The sequence below is a fragment of the Dendropsophus ebraccatus genome, chromosome 6, assembly GCF_027789765.1.
Source record: "Dendropsophus ebraccatus isolate aDenEbr1 chromosome 6, aDenEbr1.pat, whole genome shotgun sequence".
Lineage (NCBI taxonomy): Eukaryota > Metazoa > Chordata > Amphibia > Anura > Hylidae > Dendropsophus > Dendropsophus ebraccatus.
This window is the reverse complement of record NC_091459.1, coordinates 141,383,555-141,401,277: the sequence shown is the minus strand read 5'-3', so window position 1 is coordinate 141,401,277 and position 17,723 is coordinate 141,383,555. Positions and strand designations below refer to the sequence as shown.

General features: G+C 44.2%; 2 long non-coding RNA genes across 3 annotated transcripts in view; one reads left to right on the top strand and one right to left on the bottom strand.

Annotated features, from left to right (window-relative positions):
• LOC138795128 (uncharacterized) overlaps positions 1–17,723 on the top strand; it is a 118,677-nt gene that overhangs the window by 39,793 nt on the left and 61,161 nt on the right. The gene's annotated exons all lie outside the window — the stretch shown is intronic.
• Positions 6,416–16,425, bottom strand: LOC138795127 (uncharacterized). Its single transcript, XR_011363576.1, has 3 exons — positions 16,329–16,425; positions 10,471–10,564; positions 6,416–6,759 (listed from the first exon to the last, which is right to left on the bottom strand). It is a non-coding gene; the product is annotated as an uncharacterized lncRNA (long non-coding RNA).

Sequence of the window (17,723 nt, the reverse complement as noted above, 5' to 3'; positions counted from 1 at the left end):
AATTCCAATCTCCTTTAATGTCATCTTCCAGGATCAAAGCTAAGGCCGTGATGATGGAGTAATCTGGGCGCTTCTCTCCATCTTATACTACAAAGCATTCTAACTATTCACTAGAAACACAGATTCAGTATGTAATAATATATATATAATAAAGTATATATCCAAATACAAGCAATATACAAGCAACTTCCATCATGCCTGGACAGCCAAAGCTTTAGCTTGATGGGAGTTGTAGTTTTGCAACAGCTGGAGAGCCAAGGTTCCCTTACTGTAGCAGATTGCCACCGATATCAATCAATTGGGTTCAGATGTGTAACTAAGGTCCTGCACCAGGGCAAATTTTTACCTGCCTCACCCCCATGACAGTACTAATAGCAGATGATAACTGACCAAATCCAGTATATAATGACCAATATTACCAATAATACCCCTATACAAGGGACAAATAAAACCACCGCACCATGACCACTATCATTACACCACATAGTGACTTGATAATACCACTATAATTTTATTAAATGCTACAGATCAATATTCCCCTATACAGAGACAATATAGAGGTAGATACCAGTGCCATACAGGTTCAGCAGACCGTAAGTGTGATCACAGTGCAGTTACATCTAGTGACTCACAGCACCTACTCACCTGTCTACAAACTCCTCGTGTGTATTACACTGCCCACATACAGAAGTTAGGCCTCCTAGACAGTATGTCTCTTACCTTCTTCCTCGACGCTTTTCCGTTGCAATTAGTAGTTTGCTCCACGGTCTGGTGAGACCATTAGGAGCACTGGGGCACCTGTTAGGAGCACTGCCCTTCCCATAGCGCCAACCTGGCCAGCTCCTTTCATTCGGATGGCGGCTTTGGAGGCAAGCAGTGCTTCTAATGGGTGCACCAGTGCTCCTAACCTCAACGACCCCAGTCTCACCGGCTCCTAGTCTCACCGGCCCATATAGCAAACTACTAACTGCACCAAAACGGCACCAAGGGGGAAGGTAAGAGACGTACCTCCTTCTGTGCAGTAGGGACATATCAGCAGGTCAGGTTCGTCTAACCTGCTGCTAGTTCCCCTTTAAGACAGCCCCCCAATAAATATACTCTTTCGGACTGGCCAAGAAGGGATATTTATTTCTATGGCGCCGCTTATCTAATAAGGAAACAAAAGAACAGGTTCAAATCCAGTCTTTCCAATCCTGCTATCCCCCTATCCCCAAAAGGACTGCCAGGCTATGCCCATTAATATAATATTGTTTTCCAATCCTATAGTCATCGTTGTCATTGCCAGCTATATCCCTATCCCTTAATACACCAATGTAACAAAACAAAAAAATCTTAAAAATGTGAAAAAAATCCAACAAGCTATTTTTCGAATTATCTCCTTGCTCCAGCTGCTATATAAAAACGTGTAAAGCGTGAAAGTGTCATTCTGTCCCTTGTGAAGTGGATTCTTTTACACCCGTTTCACTCATTAAAATCAGGAGATAAATTAGAATAATCTGCGGACAATGGGACGGCCCCTCTCGTTTCAATCACTTCCACACTGCCTCTCATCCTCGCGCTCCTCCATATGTTTGTGTTTTTGTGTGTTGTTTTTTTTTTTTTCCTCTTTTTTTTTTTTTTGTACCCGTGTATACAAATCACAGTGTGCAGGACATTGTCTTGGGAGGCGGCGGTATTACATAACCATGCTTTCCTTTCAAACAGCTCCATTGTTCAAAGCACAGATAACCGTATAATTTTCTCTCTTAGGTCTCTGAATATCTTGGTTTGAATTTCAAAGAAACCTCAAACTTCCAAAGTAATCTATACCACTGTCTTATATTGCAAAGGGATACGTACTCATCCGCACTTCTGAAGTGTCACTGGTTCAACGTGTTTATGGCAGGCAAGCCGGTTAAAAGTTCTCTTCTTTGTTCTCTTTTTTATATTTTTTGTAATTTTTTGTTAGTTTTGTGCTTTTTTTTACGTTTTCTTTTTTCTTCAGAACAATAGAATTAATCTGTACGTCCCGTGAAGGCTACAAATTCATTATTACTTTTTTTTTTTTGTGCCTCCAGGAACCATCTTTAAGCTTTTCCTGTTTTTTCTTCTTCTTCTTTTTCTTACCATCCCTTTCCAGTGTCTTTACAAGCTGTTTGTAATCTACGCTTAATCCTTTTTATTCCAATGAAGAATTAATAAATGCCAGTTTGTGGTTTCGGTTGCGTTAAGAAGTACCGACTCAATGCTGCCAAGATTTGCCATCTGCCACCTACATGTGCAGGTGCCACCGAGTCTCTCCTGCATACAAAGCGTAATGATATAACACAAAGGGCCAATGTGCCGCAATAATTGCTAAACACACATAAAGGGAGAGCAGGACATTTTTATGAAAGTTTACTTAGTCTGTAGAGATTTGCATACAGATGGATAGGTCGAGGACTTGTGTGCGCTGCGTGGCCCACTGTGTGGAGGGTTGGCTTCAAGCAGCCTTTATAAGCACACACGGCATTCACTATAGTGTAGTGCGGTGGAGAGGCCCTCATTCTACATACACTGAATAGTCATTCAAGTAGCTTGCTTTGAAATAAAAAAAAGACCTTGGATATAGAAAAAAAAAAAAAAAAAGCAAATTCTTTTCTTTGTGAAACAGAGCAGTGTTGGGATAGAGGCCAAGGGACCTCAAGAATGCAGCTAGCAACGAGGAATTAGAGGGAAGTTTCTGTGGAGACACATTTAGAAATGTGGCATTCAGCTTCTTCTGGTGACCAAAAACGTTACGGATATTTCAAAGGGGTCTCGGTATATGTGAAAGAAGGGGACATGACTATTTTCCAGCTTACATAAAAAAAAAAAACTGCAACTGTCTTTAATATAAGCCGATCCTGGAGCTTAAGAAGGTCAACTTTATCTATCTGGCTCAGAAGTTGTTTGAGTAAAAAAAAAAAAAAAATACTGCTTACTTTTTAGGCGGTTTTGCTTTATAAATTAATTATCAATAGGTTTTTTTTTCTTTTTTGTTCGTGCAGCTGCCGTTGCCGAAAATTCAATGTCTAAGGGAAGACCCTTTGATCATGGCACAATTAAATCTAATACTGACAGTAAATCACATGTAAAATCAAGGACAAATTCTACTCCGTCTTGTTAAAAAGGAGTTGACAAAAACTTTTATAAATGTTAGAGTTAATGTTGGAGTTAAATTTTATACTTAAAAGTCAATAGGAAATATGGAATTTGGTCTTGAGAAGATTTGGTCAACATATAACCATATTGTCAGAAAAGTACCTGACCACGCTCCAGCGACGTCCTCTCTGGCTGAAGCGCAGTGCCGCCTCCCCGCCCGGGGCCATGTGACGTCACGGAGACCCGACAGCATCCCTAGTTACCGAGGGCACCGCAGGCTCCAGTGACATACGGCCGCCCAGCTGAGTGGTATAGTGCTCAGCTGGACGGCGTCAGCGCTCAGGGTGAGTGGCAGGCGTCTCTGCCACTCGCTCTGTAACACTGCAGCTGACTGTGGTCAGGACTCAGGAGTCCGGACCAATTACATTCTGGTCTGGGCTCCTGGTCCTGTATTTAAAGAGCCAGCGGTCATTCACTGATCGCTGACTATTAGTTTAATACCCTGTTCCCAGCTCCCCCTGTGTCTATTCCTGCAATCCCCTTCCTAACTCCCTGTCCACCTGAACTTTAACTATCCAATTGTTTGTTGACTTTGTACTGTGTTGCCCGTTTGGTTCTGACTTGGCTTGTTTACTATCCGATATTGTGTTTGTCTGTCTCATTTTGTGTTCCACATACTCAGCATAGGGAACATCTCTGTGGTTGTCCGCGGCCGCCTAGGGCCTATTGAGGCAAGTAGGTAGGGACAGTGGGTGGGTTCAGACCTAGGGCCCACTGTCTTGTCCTGTCTGTACCTCCCTGTCCTGACCTGGGGGGAGGGGGTTACAGAGAGAATTTTGGGGAGAAAAGTTGTAGTTTTTCCATTAAGTTTTCTTGAACTAAAGACAGAAGTAGATTCTAAGGAATGAGAAACATAAAAGACAGACCTGTACATCTCCTTCGTGCTGGATTCACTTCTGGCTTTGACTCCCAAAGAACTTTGTTTTCCAAAAAATTGAGTGTGACACCAGCCTTAAAGTGTACCTGTCATTAGAAAAATATTTGTCATAGACACATGGACTCATTCTCTTTCGGCTCTGTGTTATGTGACCTGGATGGCCGCATAATGGAAGTCTATGGGGGCATTAAGGTCGGGCTAACACAGAGCGAGGAGAGGAACGCAGCACTGACTTCTCCCGACTCGTTCATAATCAGTCGAGGTCAGACTACAGCTGATCAAAACTTTTAAAAAAGATTTTTTTCTAATGAGGAATGTCACAATACAGACACCAAATCTAATTGTTCCGTATGGGATTGGAGACAAATTTATGGTCTTTAGGTATCTCAGCCTTTGTGAGATATGTCAGTATAGTATTTTGACAATGTTTTAGAGGTTTATTCCCATCTTATAAAGTGATGGAATATCACTGGAATATGCCTATACCACCACTTTATGACTGGAGGGGAAATGGGAAGAGACCAACAGACCCACATAACGAATGGATTCTTGGTGGTATCAGAACCGGGGTGGATAGTTAAGCACTATAAGCATTGGATTGGGATACCCTTTTAACAACCCAATGAAAGGCAAAAATATTGGGTGTTGTTCTAGCAAAGTAAGTAAAAGTTTTCAAGACCTATAGACCTGACAAAATCCTAAGGTGCCTAAAGTGGGCCATACCCACCACTGGTAGCCGGTTCAGCCAACAGTATCTGGTGTATGTGGGCCTCCAAACTCTCCACTGACAGATGATGTCAGTGAAGATTTTCACTGCCCAACACTTTTGTTCTTGAAGGGATAAGCCTGTGTCAGAGCTGTCTGGTGGAGATTTACCCCATCCTTTCCCATAGAGTATAGGGAGGACCGGAGACATAATGCTCAGTCAAATCATGTATAGGCATTTTTAGACTGTTTAAGGCTTTTACCTTTGGGAACTGGTGGGTTCTTCTGTCCTGGTCTCCACTATAGAGCAAGTAAAGGACATATTAAAATAGTGTAATAATGACTGAGGGACTACACTATAGCCCAGGATATATTCTTGTTGGAAGAGGTATGTTTTTAGCGACCATTTTAGTTGTAGTTAGGCAGAAAGTTGGATGGAATGAGGCAGTAAATTCTAGAAGAAAGGTAAGGTACAACTGCAGTTTTTATTTATTGTGAGAATGATTACAATGGTATAAAGCATCTTGTCATTGGCAAAATAAAAGTTGGGGAGGTATCTGATTCAGAGAGGAAATCTAGGAGAGGCCCATATTACATAGGGCTTTGTAGGTAAAATGAGAATGATATGTGTGTGTTCTAAAGGCCCCTGTATACGTTAGAGAAAAGTTAGCTGAACTTTCAATTTCTGTAGGACCAACTAACTAATTTATCTATAGATAGGGTTTAAAATAAAAGGGTATAACAAGAAAAATGAACTTGTAAGAGATGAAGGGGGGTCCGACCTCTGACCCCCACCCCACGTGCAATTTCCATATCGGCACCCAGCTTCTGTGTATTGGGCACGGCGCGTGATCCGCGGCTCTATTAATTCCTATGGAGATGCCGGAGAGAGCTGAATAAGCACTCTTCCGAGTTACTCTGCTCTTTTCGGCGGCTCTATCCATTCCTATGGAGTCGCTGGAGAAAGCCGAATACAGCACTCTTCAGGCTTACTCGGTTCTTTCCGGCATCTACATAGAAATGAATAGAGCAGTGGGTCATGTGCTGTATCCGCGGCTCTATTCATAACACAAACGTTGGGGGCAAATACAGAGATCCTTGGGGGTTCGGAGGTCAGACCCCCTGTGATCTCATATTTGTTATTTTCTTGGAACACCCTCCTACTTAATTTTTACTGGAATACCCCTTCCCTTTACATTTAAACCTACAACCGTTCTGTGTTGGTCCAGAAAAGGCTAAACCCCTTATAGACAGATGCCAATTGCCCCATACCAGGGGTGAAAAAAAATCTTTTTCCGACCCCAAATAGGGCAGTTAGAATAAATCCTTCCATAGCTCCAGAAATGTAATACTGAAATAGTGGTGCTGTCAATTATTCCAAAGAGCAACGGCTCCTATAGGCTTATTAGTTGTATGTCAACTACTAGAGAGGGCAAAGTGAATGGTTCTGACCTGGCAATCGGAGTCTGGAAACTCATTGGCTTCTCTATCTGTGTATACTGTATATTGGAGGAACTTCTAACTCTGTCATCAAGTAGAGTATGTGGGTGCCGGATTTATAGGCCCCAGTTTGGGTGACAATCGACTAACTTAACAATAATCTGTACATAAAACCAATACTGTAAGAAACTTAAGAAGGAAAAATAACATTCATCGTTTTAGGCGCAGGCTCTTTTATTGGAACATTTCGAGGCGTTTTAATGAAATGGTCTTTTTAACATTTTTCCTTTAATTTTAAGATTTGAATTTTTCCATCTCTAATGCTAATTCCAGCACTGTTCCTTCACACTGGCCACAGACATCAAAGCCTCACCGTTAACAATATCTCAGTAGTGTCTGGTGAAATCCAACCCTCCAAGGTGCTAAGGCTCCTTCATCCAGTTTCTCGACTTCTCCAGCTGTTGCAGCTTTTCACTTGCGATGTTTTTGGCCAGTCCTATTCCAAAAAACTTTTCCTTTTACAAAGAACAGTAGTCAGACATCACATCAGTCAGTGCGATCCATGGGAGCCAAGGCTGTAAATAGAGGTTATAGTAGCCGCACCATTACAAATAGTCTGGCATGGACTGATAGGAGGTATAAAGCTTCGCTTAATGGCTTGTATTAATAATTTCTGGGTTATATCGTTGGCCACACATTGAGGTTTCATGGCGGAGCGACCAGATTGGTGTCCAGTATGAGCATATATAGATGAAGTCTGGCTGTCTATATTGGTAGAAACTATTACATTTTAACGGTCTTGTATTTCGGATATCCTTCTATGGATTTATAGGAAGTTAAAGAAAAGTTGTCACCTTCCCAAACACATAGCAAGTTATGTAAGTACTAATGTCAGATTGGTGGTATTAAAGTGGATATACCATCAGGTACATCTTTTTTTTTTACATTAGCCAATCGGCACTGGTGCAGGGGTCCCGGTGGCCATATCCCCTGCCCACTGTGACGCAGCTGTATTGATTCTAATGGAGCCACGTCATGGGGAGGGGGGAGCGGGGGGTATATGGTCACACTGGGGGGCCCACCCCCCAATGCATACCATGTTACCCCCAAAATAGGCCAGTGCCTATTTTTGCTCCCAAAGAGGCACTATGTATAATTTTTTGGGGGTGTCTTATTTCTCCCCGACTCTCCGGCTGACAGGGGGGTGGTGGGGGATGGCCCTACTTTCGGGGGGCCCCTTGATAAAGTGGTCATCTGCGAAATGCGCGTCGGGGTGTACCAGGGGAACAGCAGTATGGATAAGACATGATAACTTATGTTACTTTTTATGATGCATGACTTGTTGGGCTGATGTCAATTCCATGTGTTATGTTTACAGGTCCCATTTGTGTCTAGTGACTTACTATTATATGCACTTATAATATAGACCTATTGAGACCTTATTTTTTGTACTTTTTTTTAGCCTGTGCTCTCTTAGTGTTATAACACACTTATGTATGCAATATACTTTTCAAAGTAGTCTTATGTCCCATGACCTGGAAATTATGCTCAATGGTGTTTTTGGTAGATTATGATAATCTTGAGTTTTTGCGGTTACATTTGGGTTAAATGATATGCGGGATAAATTGTTCAGCACAGGCAATTTACATGATATTTTCCTGCAATCTGGAACTATATTTGTATTAATACTTTCGGGGGGTGCCTTAGTTTAGGGTGGGGGGTGCCTTATTTTTCTGGGGATGCCTTACTTTAGGCTATAAGAGAAATACTTATGCCTTACTTTAGGCTAGTTGGTAGACTAGCTGGGATGTCTTATTTTAGGAGGATGTCTTTAGGGGAAACACAAGTAGAGCCAGCCGGTTCATGGCAAAAGAATAACGGTGCCAAGAGTGGGAACAATAGGACAGTGCCATCGGGATCCTGGCGACGATCGGCTAATGTAAAAAAAAAAAGCGATGTTCCTAATGGTACATTCACTTTAAAAGCAATGTCGCCATACCTAAGAATTTTGCATTCTCCTATAACATTGTCCTGAAGGAGGACGTTGGGTTCCCGTGCCCTAGGTCTGCTACGCCCCCCCCCCATTGCCTTCCCCCTGCCCTTTTCTATTCCCAGTAGTGACCATGGCTTAGCTGAGGTCAGTGAGTCCTTGGCTGAGGTCAGTGAGTCCTTGGCTGAGGTCAGTGAGTCCTTGGTTGAGGTCAATGAGTCCTTGGCTGAGGTCAGTGAGTCCTTGACTGAGGTCAATGAGTCCTTGGCTGAGGTCAGTGAGTCCTTGGCTGAGGTCAGTGTGTCCTTGGCTGAGGTCAGTGTGTCCTTGGCTGAGGTCAGTGTGTCCTTGGCTGAGGTCAGTGAGTCCTTTACAGGAGCCGCATCCTACAGTATCGTCGCAGTGAAGTTTTTGAAGCCATCAAAGCAATCATTGGCCTTCATGTTCATCATGTTCAGGTTCTCCCAAATGTGCTCTACATTCTCTCACCACTAGTAATGATACTGGAACACTACGACGAGGACATCATTAACAATGGAGGCAAGAGTTTTGGGTGTAACATGAACCACCCAACCTCTATCCCTCAACTCTTTCTTACATAGGGTTTCCAGGAGGAAGAATTCATTTTAGCAGCCTAGACTTCCCCTTTAAGGCATCAGAGAACTTCTGCAATATCGGTTGTCTGATAATTTGTACCTATTATTGCCATTGTTCCCTTTACTACTGAGACCTACGGATATAACAAGGAAGTTGGGGGCGTTAAAATTCCCAGTGGTCCCATTGTCAGTCTGTGTTATGACATGTCCTAGGCTCCATTCAGACAGGCCTCAAGTTGCACTCTGTAATGTGGATCTACCAAGCAACAGGTGGCCTTCTCCGTGCTTCCTCTTCCCATTACCAGAATATTCCCAGTGCTCATTCCATCAATAGTCCTATATAAGGGGTTACTATTAAGCAATCTACCATTACATTCTTATAGGTCATGTTCTTTTATCGGACGGACGAGAGAGAAAAAGTTCCATTTATCCTGGAGACGACTGACCTCCATTCTTGGGATTGGTGGGGTTCCCAGCAGTCGCACCCCCACCTATCATGAGTTGTGGCCTAACCCTAGGATAAAGGATCACTTTTAAACTTCCCTTTTCTACTAAGGCAAAATCGACAGCCTTCTCTTGTAATAAACCAATATCAGATGGGTGGTTGTTTGACTCCAAACTCCAGCTGCTCAAAGGGTCACAGTAGTTAAAGGCATAGTTCACCACCAAAATTTTTCTTTCAAATAAACTGGTCCCAGAAAGTGCCAGAGAATTGTAATTTACTTATATTAAAAATTCTCAATTTTTTAAGTGCTTATCAGCTGCTGTATGTCCTGCAGCAAGAGGTGTATTCGTTCCAGTCTGACACGGTGCTCTCTGCTGCCACCTCTGTCCATGTCAGGAACTGTCCAGAGCAGCAGCAACTCCCCATAGAAAACCTCTTTATTGGCAAAAATTAAATAAAATATATTGAAACAGAAAACTTCTCCTGCTCTGGACAGTCCCTGACATGGACAGAGGTGGCAGCAGAGAGCACTGTCTCAGACTGGAAAGAATACACCACTTCCCACAGGACATACAGCAGCTGATAAGTATGGAAAGACTTGATCTTTTTAAATAAAAATAAAAAATAAAGTAAATTACAAATCTATATAACTTCCTGACACCAGTTGATTTGAAAGAAAAAGATTTTCACCTTTAGGCTATGTTCACACAACGTATGAGACCGGCCTTTCCGTGACCCCGGCCGGGTCACGGAACGGCTGGTCTCTGCCCGGATCATCCCAGCCGGTACCGGCCGGATGATCTTCTCGGCCACAGAGCTCTGATGCGGGCGCATCAGCGCACGTCCGCATCAGAGCTTCCCATAGCACACAGTGAAGCGAGCTGACAAGGATTCCTACGGCCGCAATTCATTGAATTGCAGCCGCAGAAAACTGACATGTCAGTTATTTTCGGCCCCGCACGGGATCCCGGCCGAAGCTTGTACGATGTGTATACGCTCCGGCTGGGATCCCATTGAAAATAAGGCATTGTTCCACCCCGCTAAAAGTACGTCCGTTGTTGCCGATGGCAACAACGGCCGTGCTTTTACATAGTGTGAACATAGCCTTAAAGTATTTCCTTTATTCTCAGCCTGGCACATCTTTGTAAACAGTCAGCTGATTGACATGGCTGCCGAACTTGGGATAGGTGACCTTAGTAACTCTAGCTACCCCTTTAACATGGCATGACTGTAGTAGCCCTTTAAATGAACTTACAATAACAGCCCGTCCCGGAGTCCCGGAGTCCTTGTGTGAAGCGGGATCCTGTTTCCTTGCATCTGGACGCAATGTTATTCCCTTACCTGGATACCTGTAACGTCATGAAAGTATAAACAGTAAATTGGAAAGAATATGTTCTGGAAAACAGTGCAGCCAGTCTTTCTGCGAAAAATTGTGAGAAAATAAAAATGAAGTCTTTTTTAATGTTCTGGGTTGACGTCATGCTCGATGTTTTACAAGTCTCCGAGTGGAGCGGGAATATAATTAGCCGGGTGGCTGGCAGCATGGAGTTTGCCGCATACCACCACCACCACTCCGAAACTTCCACATAAATAATTCTTTCAGCTGTTCGGAGGTTCGCCTTCAATGCACTCACAGTTTAAAGGCTCTAAATTGATGCCAGGTATTTTCCAGGTATTTTCCATTCTCAGAGGAGAAGGCCTGATCCTCCACCATATGTGTACAGCGACTCTACCATATGAGTTGTACGCGAGCGGCTTTCAGTAGGACTTTGCTTATTGCGACTTGTTTAATAAAAACATGGTTACAAATTAATTCTATTATATTGTAAAGTGGATGGGAATAATCCTGTTGGTTTCTAGGGGGGATCTGGGATGTGTGTTAAAGGAGAACTCCGGCAGGCGCAGGTGGAACATCATCGGGAACAACTACTTACCTCTCCCCATGCCCAAGAATTGCCGTACCAGAAGGTCCGTAAGGTATTTTCCCCCAGGAGTTCTGATTATGTTGGAAAATACCCATCCGGCTCATGGATGCCCCATTAGCCAATCAATGACTGCAGCGGTGTCCTGCCCCAGTCACTGACTGGCTGAGCGGGGCATCCATCAACCGGGTTGTGACATGGACGAGGGAAGAGCTGGAGAGTGCCGGCGGGTGTCTCTGGGACGCGGTGCAGTGCAGGCATAGGGAGCGGTAAATATAAGTTCTTTATCATGTCCTCCATCCCCCCCAAGTGTTGCCCCACCGGACTTCTCCTTTAGGGTGCCTTCACACCGACTCGCTGCGGGTTTTGCAGTGAGACCCGCTACGAGCTAAGGTCCTGGCAGGTTCTGTGCACACATACTCGCAGCGGTCTGAAAGACCTCTGCAAGTATGTAATGCAGCCGCCCCCTTTATCCCTTCATCTGCTCCCGCTCTCTGTATACATTACCTCTCTCCTGCACGGGGTCCTGGCTTCTTCTTCTGCTGCCCAGCCAATCAGTGGCTGCGGCTGGGCAACACACTGATTGGCTGGGCAGCAGAAGAAGAAGCCGGGACACCGTGCAGGAGAGAGGTGGTGTATACAGAGAGCGGGAGCAGATGAAGGGGTAAAGGGGGCGGCTGCATTACATACTGGCAGAGGTCTTTCATAAATAGTCAATTAAATAAAAAGATTGAATTTCAATTAGTTCTGTATTCAGGTACCCCCCTGGCCCACCCCCAAACTGCAAGGACCGTCCATCTGCTGAGCTCAAGTCTGTCCCGGCTGTTCCAAAATGCGCTTGGTGCCTTCGTTTGGCCAAAAAAAAAAACGATGTTTAATCCGCAGCAGCCTAGAACGTCCTTGCCCTAGGCCTGCTACGCCTCTCCTTAATTCCTCTAATTTTCTATTTATGAGTTTACTACGGCATTTTAGATTGAGCTCAACCAGGAAATATTTTTTAATTACTTCTAGTTCAGGGACTTCAGATTGCAAATTGGCGGTACTCAAAGCTGCCTATGCCGCCCCCAAAAACAGTGGGAAGTTTGGGACGTAAAAATAAAATTTTTTGTAAAATAATGCACACAGGAATGACGCATCTCGGGAAGATTTTCCCTTCCTTAAATACAGGGCATAAATCTGTAAGGCCCCCTTCACACGTCCGGAAAAACCACCCGGATTTCCGGACGCATAGACTTTAAATAGACACGGACACCTTTCCGGAAAATAGGACCGAATTTTTTAGAACCGGTCCTATTTTCGTTTGGAATTCCAGCCCGGACACCCCCATAGAAGTCTATGGGAGCGCCGGAATCACGGATTCCGGATTGGTAAGAGCTCGCTGGCACCCCCACACCCACAGCAAAACCAACCCCCCCCCCTCGGACAGCCACCCCTGCCCCCTGAGCTCATCACCGCTGCCCAACTGCCCCCACGCCCGGAGCTCACCGCCCCCAGGCCGGACCGTCTGCTAGCCGACCACACATCCCCTCCCCCGGAGCTGACCACCCGCCCACAGCCTGACCCCCCGCCCCGGACCTCAGGGCCACCCCCACCCCCCTGATCAGGAAATCCTGAAGGCTTTTCCTGATGGTTTCCTGAAGGTAAAAACGGATTACTGTCAGGAAATCCTGATACTTTCCTGATGACATTTGAGGCCTCCTGATCAGGATTTCCTGACAGTACAAACTGACACGGACGTGTGAATGGGGCCTTATATAACACACAAAATCAATCTATTCTTGTGCTCTCTGGTAAAAATATCATACTATGCCCGGAGAAGGGCACTCGTCACAGGTATAACTTTTATTACATGTTAGCCTGTATCTTTTCACATGAGTCCTTTGTTAAAGGGGTGAAATTTGTAGTTTACTTTTATTTAAAAATCTCCAGTCTTCCAGTACTTATCAGCTGCTGTATGTCCTGCAGGAAGTGGCATATTCTTTCCTTACAGTTCCATAGTGCTCTCTGCTGCCACCTCTGTCCATGTCAGGAACTGTCCAGACCAGAAGGGGATTTGCTCCTGCTCTGGACAGTTCCTGACATGGACAGAGGTGGCAGCAAAGAGCACTGTGTCAGACTGGAGAGAATACACCACCTCCTGCAGGACATACAGCAGCTGATAAGTATAAGAAGACTGGAGATTTTAAAATAGAAGTAAATTACAAATCTATATAACTTTCTGAAACCAGTTTATTTGAAAGAAAAAGTTTTTCGCCGGAGTACCCCTTTAAGAGAAAAAGTTAAGCGAGGACAGATCTGTAGAAGTAAGCATGGCATTGCAGTCAGCTCTGTGGGTTTTCCTCCGTTCTAGGAGACTGGGCACTGTCTATCTTTCATCTTAAGCTGCCGCCTTGGCATTAGTGCGGGTATGCCAGCCGAGGAGGAGGAGGGGAGCAATTAAACCACTAAACAACTTGACAAGTAATTGTTTCTTGACCAAATGGCAGGAGGGTGTACAGGTCATTTCTGAAGCACCATTGAATTAGAGAATGCTAACTCACCCTGACAAGTCAGCAGCAAAGGCCAGGAGCGAGTCCCAGTAACATCAGAACATCAGAGAAGAAGCAATACCCGGCCATGTTCCGAGGAAATCATGCCAAGGCCGCTCCAATGACCCAGTTGTACTTACAGTTTCCATGGCTCCAGGCGGTGAGGATGACTACTGTGACCGGAGGAAGGAAGATCGTTCCCTCTATGGGTCTTATCCAGCTGAATACGAAGAAACATGCTGAATAAGGCGACGTTCACACAACGTACTTTTTATGATAAAAAACAGCCATTCTTTTTATAGTGAAACAGGTTGCATTGAAGTCAATGCAAACAATGATATTCCACAACGGCCACTGTTTGCTATGGCCGTTAAACTAATTGACGCGTTGATTATTGTCCATTGATTTTAATGTGACAATGACTATTTTTTGACTCTCAACACAAAGGCCGTTGTTTTTGAGTGCCAAACAATGGTTGTTGGGCCAGAAAGCGCTAAAGATTAGTAATTTACTTCCATTTAAAAATCTCCAGTCTTCCAGTACTTATCAGCTGCTGTATGTCCTGCAGGAAGTGGTGTATTATTTTTAATTTGACTGTGCTCTCTGCTGCCACCTCTGTCCATGTCAGGAACTGTTCAGGGCAGAAGAGGTTTTCTATGGGGATTTGTTACAGCTCCTGACATGGACAGAGGTGGCAGCAGAGAGCACTGTGTCAGACTGGAAAGAATACAATACTTCATGCAGGACATACAGCATGTGATAAGTACTGGAAGACTGAAGATTTTTTTTTATAGAAGTAAATCACAAATCTGTATAACTTTCTGATACCAGTTGATTTGAAAGAAAAAAAAAAAGAAAAATAGGTCAACTAGGTAAAGATCAGTAGTGCGGCCTTGAAGGGAAACTATCAGCAGGTTCATGCAAATAGCTCTCCGCAGTCAAGTCCTCCATGTTTCCAGGGCCGGTCTCTTTTCCTTAGTTGGTCCCACTGTTTTTGATAACTTTAATCCAGAATAAATATGTAAATGAGTGTGTTAGGAGTCTTGGGGGCTTTCCTTGCACTCCCAGAGCACCATTCGTCTCGCCCGCCGCCTCCTTTGGTCACACCTACCTAATTTAATTATGCGTAAGTAGGCCAGCCTGTAGGTAGGCATGTCCAATGGGGGAGGGGGGCGGACCAAACAGTGTTCTGAGTGGCAGAGGAACGCCACAGTGCTCTTAAGGCGCTAATGCACCGACCTCCCCGCCTCCAGCTTTGGGGTCCACTGTCCATTTCGGTTCCTGGACCCTAGGCCGCTTCCTGGTCTGAGCCGCTTCTGAGACGGCTGATGTAATCAAGTCCCTGGCAGGCTTTATCTGCAACTTTGTAGCAACTTTTTAATGCAGGGAGGGATAATCACTGTGAGTTCATCAGCATTTTGACCTCACCCTTAACCCTTTCGGCGCTATGAAGATGAAGCCTGCCAGGGACTTGTTAATATCAGCTGTCTCAGAAGGGAGGGGGGGGGGGGGGGGAGGGGGAGACAGAGAGAAAAGCTCAAACACAGATTTTTGTGTCTTCAGCAGAAAGTAGTAGCTCAGAACTGAGGGAAGGAGACTGAATAGAGAATAACAAGTATGAAAGGAATTGTTTGTCTCACCATGGGCAGCAACATATCACAAGTTATGTTTGAGTGGAGTGTTCCTTTGAGATATTTTAAAAACTTTTTAATGTTTTCTATTGGATCTCCTAGAAATGCTGTGACTATCACTTTAAAGTCAGTTCTAAATTAAAGGGCTGCTTTCATTTACAATAAACTTTTATCACACGGACATGTTGAACATTTTGATAGATAGATCTGGGAGAAGTATGCTGTACCTGACATCCAACTTATTGCAGGAGTCGATCTCCATAGACTTATATAGGAGATCGTCTCCTGTAATGGGATCGGGCTGGACAGTTAGGGTCCCATAACATGGAGCGATTTTTAACGATTACCGACTAACGATAAACGATCGCAATTGAGAATGTTTATTGTTAACCTTAAATCGTTCACCATATTACACAGAACGATGGTCGTTAGTTACAATCGTTACTACGACCGTTATTGTGATTGTTATAAGATCGTTTTCTCCTTCTGATCCCAGCAAAACAATGAACAATGTGCAATTACACTGAACGATTAGTGAACAAATGCGGAACTTGAGCGAACGGATGTGGAATTACAGCGAACGATTAGCGAATGATTATCGATAATTTTAGGTTCAGATCTAAATCAACGATCAACGACATACGAGCGATTTTTGATCGTTGCCTGCAATTACACAGAACGATTATCGTTTAAATTCGAACAATATAACGATTTTTTGCACGATAAACGTCTTGTGTAATAGGGCCCTTAAGCATGCTACTATTCCCCCCCCCCGGCTATATCCAGAGACTGGTGGGGGTCTCAGCACTTTTTCAATGTTTTCATAACATGTCAAAAGTTTTTCTCTTCTAAATGACATTACCACTTTAAGAAATCCGTGTAAGACACCTTGCAGACAGAAGAAGGACGGCGACTTTTTATGAGCTATTGCTTTTACATTCTGTTACTTTTATCTTTTGTAATTGTTTCTTTCCCTCTGTACACAAAGACAGACCAATCTCCTAATCGCACCGGCCGCTGTGAATAGCTTACCTGTCAATGGGGATCCGCCATGGAGCTCAACCTGAAGCATGGGGGGGAGTCAAGTCTTAAAGGAAGTCTATTGTTGACTCTTTAAGCCGTGAGTTAATAATCCACTAGTTGCAAAATATGTCAAATTTTAAAAGCTGAGTTATCAAACCTCCTGCTTTTAGAATAAACCCTCCTGACAGGTACTTTACAGCCAGACGACACACCTTCCCGCACGTGAGTCATAGACCGCCCTATGGAACAATAAACTGACCCTTCAGGTTAGGATCCAATATTTACCTGGAATCTGGGAGATAACGTGCGGTTATTATAGCGGTATGATAATATATCGAGCGGCACCTTTACTTTATTACTCTGGTATACATAGAGTCTTATGGTTTCAGGTAAAGCTTGGTGTCAAACACTCAGTAATCAACACAGGCGATAGAAGTGATAAGAAGTCGTAAAGATTATTTCTGGGTTTGTAGTAAGAAAATCAGTTCTGGTTCATTGAAGGTGTGTCGGTGACTACACTACAATTCACACACAGGTTGCATGTACATTTTGCCTAGTTCTTGCATACAAAAAAATTGCATACAAGGGGACACAATCCCTGCATCAAATATAAGCTAACAGTAATATACAGAATAAGGCCATGTTCACACAAGGTAAGTTTTGTATTAATCACGGTCGTTGTTGCTGATTTGCAACAAAGGCCGTGATTGATACAAAACGTACGTGCACTGCATTCTGAGAGAATCCTGGCCAGAGTGTATACACATAGTATATGCTCCGGTCGGGATCACTAGTGGCCACGCGTAAAACTGACATGTCAGTTTTGTGCAGCTGCTATTCATGGAATAGCGGCCGCACAACACTGACAGCTCACACAATGGAAAGTGCGGCTTCGGCTGCACTTTCCATTGTGTCCTATAGTGAATTGGGATGCGGGCACACATAGATGTGCCTGCATCCCAATTCGGCAAAAATGAAGATCATCCGTCCGGTACTGCAGTACCAGCCGGGATGATCTTCATTGACACCGGCCGTTCTGTGACATGGCCGGATCACAGAATGGTCTGTTTCATACGCTATGTGAACCCGGCCAAGAGTTCCAAAAACTTCTGCTTGATTTTTTAATCCCCTATCCACTGGATCTCCCTACCAGCCCCCACTCTTGTCTCCAGTTTGGGTGCAAACCACACCTGACCTGTAGACAAGAGTGATGCTGTCTCTGGAAGAAAGTGGCCATGTTTCTGTACTGCGGGATAACCCCTCAAACAGTGAAACAAACCAGTTATTTACCAGAGGTCTTCGGAACGCCAATGGCCACATTGCAAAAGAGGTCCTCAGAGGTCCTCAAAAACAGGCCTCAGTCTCAGGGCTTCATACAGTGACATTGACTATTCACAATTAATG